The sequence below is a fragment of the Glossina fuscipes genome, unplaced genomic scaffold, assembly GCF_014805625.2.
Source record: "Glossina fuscipes isolate IAEA_lab_2018 unplaced genomic scaffold, Yale_Gfus_2 113, whole genome shotgun sequence".
Taxonomy (NCBI): Eukaryota; Metazoa; Arthropoda; class Insecta; order Diptera; family Glossinidae; genus Glossina; species Glossina fuscipes.
Window position 1 is genome coordinate 1,326,894 of NW_023998456.1, and position 7,698 is coordinate 1,334,591.

At 33.6% G+C, this 7,698-nt stretch overlaps 1 pseudogene; it reads left to right on the forward strand.

The window, feature by feature from the left end:
• Positions 1 to 1,211: 1,211 nt before the first annotated feature.
• Positions 1,212 to 2,560, forward strand: LOC119639814 (annotated as a pseudogene).
• Positions 2,561 to 7,698: the final 5,138 nt, after the last annotated feature.

Sequence of the window (7,698 nt, forward strand, 5' to 3'; positions counted from 1 at the left end):
TAAGGCAGCACGTAATTTATTTATAATAGTTCTGCTTGCTTGCAAATGTACCAAAAAAAAAAAAACAAAAACAAACAAAACAGCTATGCATAAATACTGAGGATCGGTTAAGGTGGTTAATTGCTTTAAATCATTTGGACGGATGGACGGACCGACAATTACCAAATCGACTTTGAATCTTTTCATGGTTATTATAATTGTGGATATAAAAACAGACAACAGGTGCCTCATCATCTCATTTGCAAAATCCGATGCCAATGTTTGTGATGAAAGAAACATAAATTTTGCAAAATGTAATACATACAACTTCTAATTCCACTATCATTATTAAGGAGACCTCAACGAGACTCCAAGGAAAACTATGCGAATCTCTGGAGAGTCTCCTTAGCGAAAATAATATATATGAAGTTTTAAAAATCACTTACTTATCAATGTTTAAGTCAAAATTAAATAATGACTTTGATGCACTAGACTACTATTTAAATATTAAACAAATTATTTATATTTGAAATGTCATAATTTAATATTTTAGTAAATCAAATATTTCACACTTTTGCTGTAATAGTTCTATAACAAAAATTTTTTAGGATCTCAAAATTAAATATTACAATTTTCGCGAATTTAAAATAATTAACTTTTCAATAAATTTAATTTTTTTTGTAATTTTTTTTTTGTATATTCCATATTTTTGCGAAATTTTCCGATTCGTACCATTTCGTTGTAAACATGAAGTTTCACACAAAGCCGTTATCTGTTTTTTTCTTTTGAAGGTGTATAAGAAAAGGAGCATGTAGAATAGAGCACAGAGTTGCTTTCCTGTAAATATGAATGGCGAAAATGAAATGTCACTACTTTTTGTATGAATTTCTTTTAACTTCTAATTGAAATATCGTGAATAATGATCGTACTATATGAACTTTAACAACAATTTTTATTTTTGATAAATTTATTTGGCAAAAAGATGTTTAAAATAAAAAATTTAATGAAATATGAATCGGTAATGCATCTAAACAACTACCCTTTTTGGTTTTTTTACTACTTTGATATACAACTCGTGCGATAGTTCATGTATATAGTTCATATGTGCGGCATAACAATATAATATAATATAAGCACAACAACAAGTGTTGCCGTCATACTTCTATATACTTGCATTTACTTGCATTTGTACATATGTACAGCGCTGGAAACGAGGGTCATTTTAAACAAAAATGACATCGGTTGAAAAAGAGATGTGCGAAGGTATTTTTTGCAATTTTATTTATTGATTTTTATTTTATTAATAGAGTTATTTTTTTTTTCTAGACAAAAAAGAAGCTCATTCAAGGAGCGAGTGGCGCCACAGGGGTGCAGGAGAGGTGGGCGTCTAACGGATGTCTACAACAGCGAACATATCCGGGATCGTCTCTAAGAAAAAAATAAACAGTTGGTGTAGAAGCTACGAAAGTGTTGATGAAAGAGAATGGTGTTTATTTGACTTTAACAGTAGTGGATACGCCTAGTTTCGGGGATAGTGTAGATAACACGAATTGCTGGGTTCCAATACTGGAATAAATCAGAAGGAAACGAGACCAAAATTTAAAAATTGCCTCGAATAAAACCAGGCGGATATAAAAGCAATTGCAAACGGTTCATCGGCGGACGCTAGATCTCGAGGAATTTTCAATTCTGAATATATTTTTGATTTTTATATTTATTTATTTTTTTTAACGTGATCGTACGTAAGGAGTATGTGGGTAGCAAATACCAAGAATATTTAACAGCTGAATCGCAAGTTTATCGGAAGCAATTACCTGATAATCAAGTATATTGCTGTTTGTATGTCATTGGACCCACTGGTGACGATTTGCGTCCGCTCAGATAAAGAAAAGCAAATTTGGTGCCTGTTATAGCCAAAGCGGACACTATGACTCCGCACGAGCTGCATTTATTCAAGAAACATTTTCTTAACGAGATAGCGCCATATAAAACCAAGATATATGATTTCCCTTCAACTATAGAAGATATCGCCGAAGACTCCAAAACAAATCAAAAAATTTAAGAGGGCGCCGCTATCCTTGGGTCTTAGTCGAAGTGGAAAATTTAACTTACTGCGATTTCATAGCGTTACGTAATATGATAATACGAACGCATATACAGGGTTTGAAAGATGTGACTAATACCACGCATTACGAGAACTATCGTTGCCGCAAACTATTTGCTGCGGGCGTGGCAAGGTTCGTGTATCTTTGACTCAGATGGAAGAAGAAAAGCGAGAACATGAATTAAAAAGGAAGATTATGGAAGCAGACATGGAACAAGTTTTTGAAATGAAAGTCAAAGAGAAAATGCAAAAACTCATATATTCAGAATAGGAATTAGCCAGACGTCATGAGGAGCGCAAAAAAGCGAAAAAACTTAAGGGAAAGCGACGTGAATTTGAATGCGCACGCAAAGAGTGGGAGGAAGCCAATCATATCACATCATCTTAGAGGAATTGAAAAGCCGCAGCTTGGATGCTAACAGCAGCATAGGTAACGCCGATGGTAAGGAAGAGAAAAAGAAGAAAGGACTTTTTTAAGTTCGAAAATAAAAGAACAGAAAAAACCAAAAGCTACTAAAAAAAAATAACAGCAGCGAATGGCAGAAATTTTTAACTTTTTTATTTCCTTTACTTTTTATAAAATTTAAATATTTACTTCAAAAAAAAATCACAACTATTTACATTCAATTTTATTAGTCTTCATTTTTCAAAGCAAAAAAAAAAATCTTTTAGTAACTGAAAAACTTCTATCATTTCCCAGGAAGCTAGCAATCTAAGCTCGGACATTAAAACGGGTTATTTTAAATAAAACTTTAAAATAAGAAATAGTTGAATAAAAATACTCAAAACCTTCAGGCAATTTGCATGGATTGTAAAAATAACGAATAATAACGAAAATATATTCAAAAAACAGAAATTGCAAAATAATCTCCCAAAAATCATTGAAAAGAAATCATGAATGGAAAAAAACGAGAAAAAAAAAGAAACTTTATGAGCTTTCTTTTTCCCTAAGTTATTTTTTTAAAAAACTAGTGGAACAAAATTACTTTAATTAAAAATATTAAAACAAAAAGACAAGAAACTTGAATAAGCTTAGTGTTCGTTAGAATAGGCGCTCTTAACAACTTTTTTATATATTAAGTCTCTAGTCAGCTTTGTTAGTCTCCAACGGATTATTTTCGTTTCCACACAACTTGATCGGATTATTTTTCATTCCGATTAATAAAAGGCCTCAAGTCTTTCTGACGTTGCAACCGTCCGTACACTGCTGCACAATACATGCAAAATTCTTGATAATTGTATACGCTTATTCTCGAAAGTGGCACAATACATGTAAAGAAATTTATTCAAACATTCTCAGTTGTATGGAATTTGTATTTTTGCTCAGATGGTTGGAATTTGTATGCAAATCTCGCATCGATAGCTTTTTTACAAAGACCTGTTGAATTATTGAAAACGAACAACAGCACCAGTCCTACGTTAAAACCGAAACCTTGTTCACATTTAACGGGCCGTGGAGCTCAACTGATTAACATGATACGGCAGAAAAAGCTGGAGGCTAATAGCAACCAATCGACAAGTGTAGCTTCTACGCCGCATCACGCTGAACTGATGGAATGGACTGGTACGGAACACACTTCTACGCCATTACAAACCAAAGGGCTTTTGGTTTTTTCTAAACGTCTACCATCGCCGACAGCCAGTCCTTCCGTTAGTATACTAAAACGTAAATTGCATCAGGATACCCTAGATGATATGACATCGTACGACTCACCCGCTACGAAGCGAAAAGGAGTGAGTTTTCACGATCCCCCGGTTTCCGTTACAAAGGAATATAACCCCAAACGGTTAGCAGAAAATAAAAATATTTCAAGAAATTTTTCTAAATATATATTTTCCTTTTCTAGTTGTCTCATTATGGATAAACTAAACACTTTGCCCTCGCCGTTAGAGATTAAATATGTCTTAAGAAGACGTAGCAAATTGGATAGCTTAATCGAAACTGAAAAATATCCTCATAACGCGGAAGGTAATAATGAGAAGAGCCCTGCTGATGGAAAAACATCAACAGATATGGATATGGTAGATAAGAATGCTTTAGATTCGCTTAGATGGGATGACAGTCGTAATACATCTGCCAATAGTGGTGATAACCCAGCAGAAGCAGGCAGTACTACTTCTGAATTGCACTCGGACAATAGTGCCTTAGACATGCCTGATGAACATCAATGCATATCTCATAGCCTAGCAGGTGAGTTAAATTTTGAAAATGCTTTGAAAATAGTTACAGAACAGTGTTCATTGGATAACCTATTGATCAAATATTTTACTCTCGAAAAGTCACCACAACTTAAATTTACAAATACTGTAGCAAAATTTCTCTCAGACGCTATGATTACACATGCAAAAATCAAAAGCAATGTCTTGGAAACTTTTTCAGAAAATCATTCGAAAGATTTTCTAGATCATGCCGTACGTGTGACACAGGACAGTAGATTCGTAGACATTTAAAGCCTTCTTTGGTGGGAGTCCATTTTTTAAATTGGTTAAAAGTTTGATAACATTTGAACCTGTGTAGCAATTTTCAAGAAAATATCCGTAGTGATCGTGAAGGGTCAAACTTGAGTTGATTATTCTACCTAGAAATTTGAGGGAGGAAGATTGTTTGATTTTCGTGCCGTTAACTGTGATGAAGAAAATTTCGTTAGAGCCCTTGGCAAAACGAATATTTTTGATTTTTCAGGATTAAAAAATAAATTTAAATCAGCGCAATCTCCATAGAGGCAATTGGATTTGATATTAAGATTACGAACTGCTTCTACGTATTGAAATAGATGGGTTGTATTGTCCTGTATTGGATGTAAGCCGGCTGTATATAGATTAAAAAGCAGTGGACTGAGACAACTATCTTGAGGTAGACTTTCACAAACTTCAACTAAATTTGAGCCCAACATAAGAGTTCACAAAGAAAGGAAATTTAGAATCCACAATCTACATTTTGACGGTATTTTAAAATCAGTTAGAATATCACTTAGTTTCCCTAAATCGACACAGTCATACGCTTTATTGATGTCTAAACTAAAATTTAACTACCTGATTACCATTTGCTTTCTCACTTGCTATTTTGAGAAGAATCTCATTAAGACAAGTACTGGTGGAAATTGTGCAGAAATTTTGTGAGTGTTTCTTTGATCATTTGGTTTGTAATTTTTAAAAGTACAGACAGGAGGGGTAGAGGTCTGAAATTTGTAAAGTTTTCTAGATCTTTTCCAGCTTTAGGAATGGTACAATTTTAATTGTATGCCAACCTACAGGAAAAGGCTTAGTCATCCAGCGATCATTTATCGCAGATAGCGGAGCTGAAAGGCTTGAAGCGGAAAAAATCTTTACCACTTGGTATTTAATACCGTCATGACCCGTTGCTGTAGATTTCTTTTTTGATTTAAGGATATATGTTCTTCCAATTAAAATGCAGAGATGTCTTCTACTTGCAAGTTAAGCGAGAGAATATTAAGAGCATTTGTTGTTGGAAGCTGGGCTTTCAGCCATTCTAGGTAAGGTCGTTCCAAATGGGGTGTATCCTACGGCGTTATTCTAATTTAAGGCAAGAAGATTTAATTCTAACATTTTATAATAAAACTTTTTGCAAAATAATGATTTGACGCAGAAATTTGATACGATAAGGTTAAACCAAACCAAAACTCTAGACAGATAATAACAATTAAGAAAGTTATATTCAGATGGAGCCGAATCTCGCATTCTCACCATTGAAGTCTTTGATATGCCATTTTAATTGCCGTAAAAAAGTGAATGCAATAAAATTAATCCAAAGTCTTTTATTACACTAGACGGTACCGCATCGTCACGGTAATCCGAAATAATTTTGAATTCATACACTTGCCTTGTCGCCTTCTACTCTCCAAGTCCTTTTATATGATAACCATATCGCCGGTATTAATAAGAAAAAATTAATTCAACAGGAGGTTCACCATATTTATGTCAGGATTAACCCATTTTTAGACAGATAATATATCTCCATTTGAGGGATGCATAAAATAGTTTTAAACATTCAGTCTTGTTTATGTTATGATTAATAAAAAAAATTTAATCACTTGTGACTTTTTGTGAGCATAACGATTTTTTCCAATTGTATACATAAATAGTTTTGTTTTTCGTAAAGTAAATGTGGAAAATTGCAATATTCTATCTTCCATTAATTGGTGAGTAATGAGCAAAATCCACAAATTTGTGTTTAGGAAAATGTAGTTGCGTTACGCATCACTGCCGGTTTTTGTTGTACAATATTTTGGCCCAGTTTCAATATAAAACTTAGGCGCAAAGACTTCTAATGTTTCCAAATATGGGAAAAAAATATGGCAGACGTACGACTCGGAAATGGCAGTAAAATATTAATTGAAAACGAAGGAATATAAGAAAAAAATGAAAGAAAAGACTATAACCTAAACTGAAATTTAACCTTATTAAGGCTCAAAAAAAGAATTTCTCATCCTTTCCAACTTGGCGCGACGAATCACCTGCATTGATCCGCTAATTTTAAAAACAAGGGCGTTTATGAAGAGTATGAAGCGACGAAATAAATTCGGCGAGTCGTCTGTTGTTCATTTGCTGATCCACAGAAGAAGATGAAGAAGAAGAAATAGCTGTTATATATTAACAAACTGAGTTTCAGCACTCGCTGAACATATGTCCTTATAATGTAAAGTCACAAAGATGACTGTTTGTGAACGTTTCTTTTTTTGGAGGGAAAATTTGCGAGCAAGTATGTAAGTGATGGGCTTTGCAGTATGTTTCTCGGATGTTCATCTACTTGAAGTTGTAAACTTAATTATTATAAAACACAGCAAGTAAGAAAGGAATAATAATGGCGCAATCTTCAATAACATCATATTTTTCAACTCGTAAGAGAGCCGTAGCTGAGGATATTATTAACACAAAGACACGCGTATGTACTCATTTTACTATATGTATATTGGAAAATACCTTAATTGCATAAAACCGGAAAGTTTTGAAGATGTCGGCTTGCAGCATTCGCAACTGAGACAAAAAAATTAATTTTAGAAATTTTTCTTCCTTGAGGAAGAAGCAGAGGATAAAAGTAAGTAAATTTTTCTTTTTTTTTTTTTAAAAATTCTTATATATTTTCTTTTCAGATTTAGAAACGACTTTGACTTTGCAACGGGATGCCCGCCAGGTCGCCCCAATTGCTCCGAAAAAAAAAAAAGGCGCCGGCGCAAGAAACGAGGGGCGCCGATGCAATTGGACACAACAGATTTACGCCACAAAATCGAGCGGTTAAGGCGCCGCAGAAATAATTATGGCAACTCAAACACCTCAAACAAACCGCAAAGAAAAGAAAGAAACCAAAAAAATATCCAAATAAATATCCAAATAAATATGTAATGTGGCATTTTTACAAGGAACACCTATGAAATTCTCTGCTAAAATAAAATTGTTTTTTTTTCGTATGCAAAAACCAAATAAAACTAAAATTTGAAATTTTGTGCTGTGGCTTAGTTCGAACATCGAGACTTATTCCAAGATTCCTATATTCCGTTTTGTACCATTACGTAATACGTTTCCGTTTAGAAAATTTTCTGTCAAAACTTCTGCATTCATCTCCCCTTGTACGTCTCCTGAATAGTTTTATACAATTT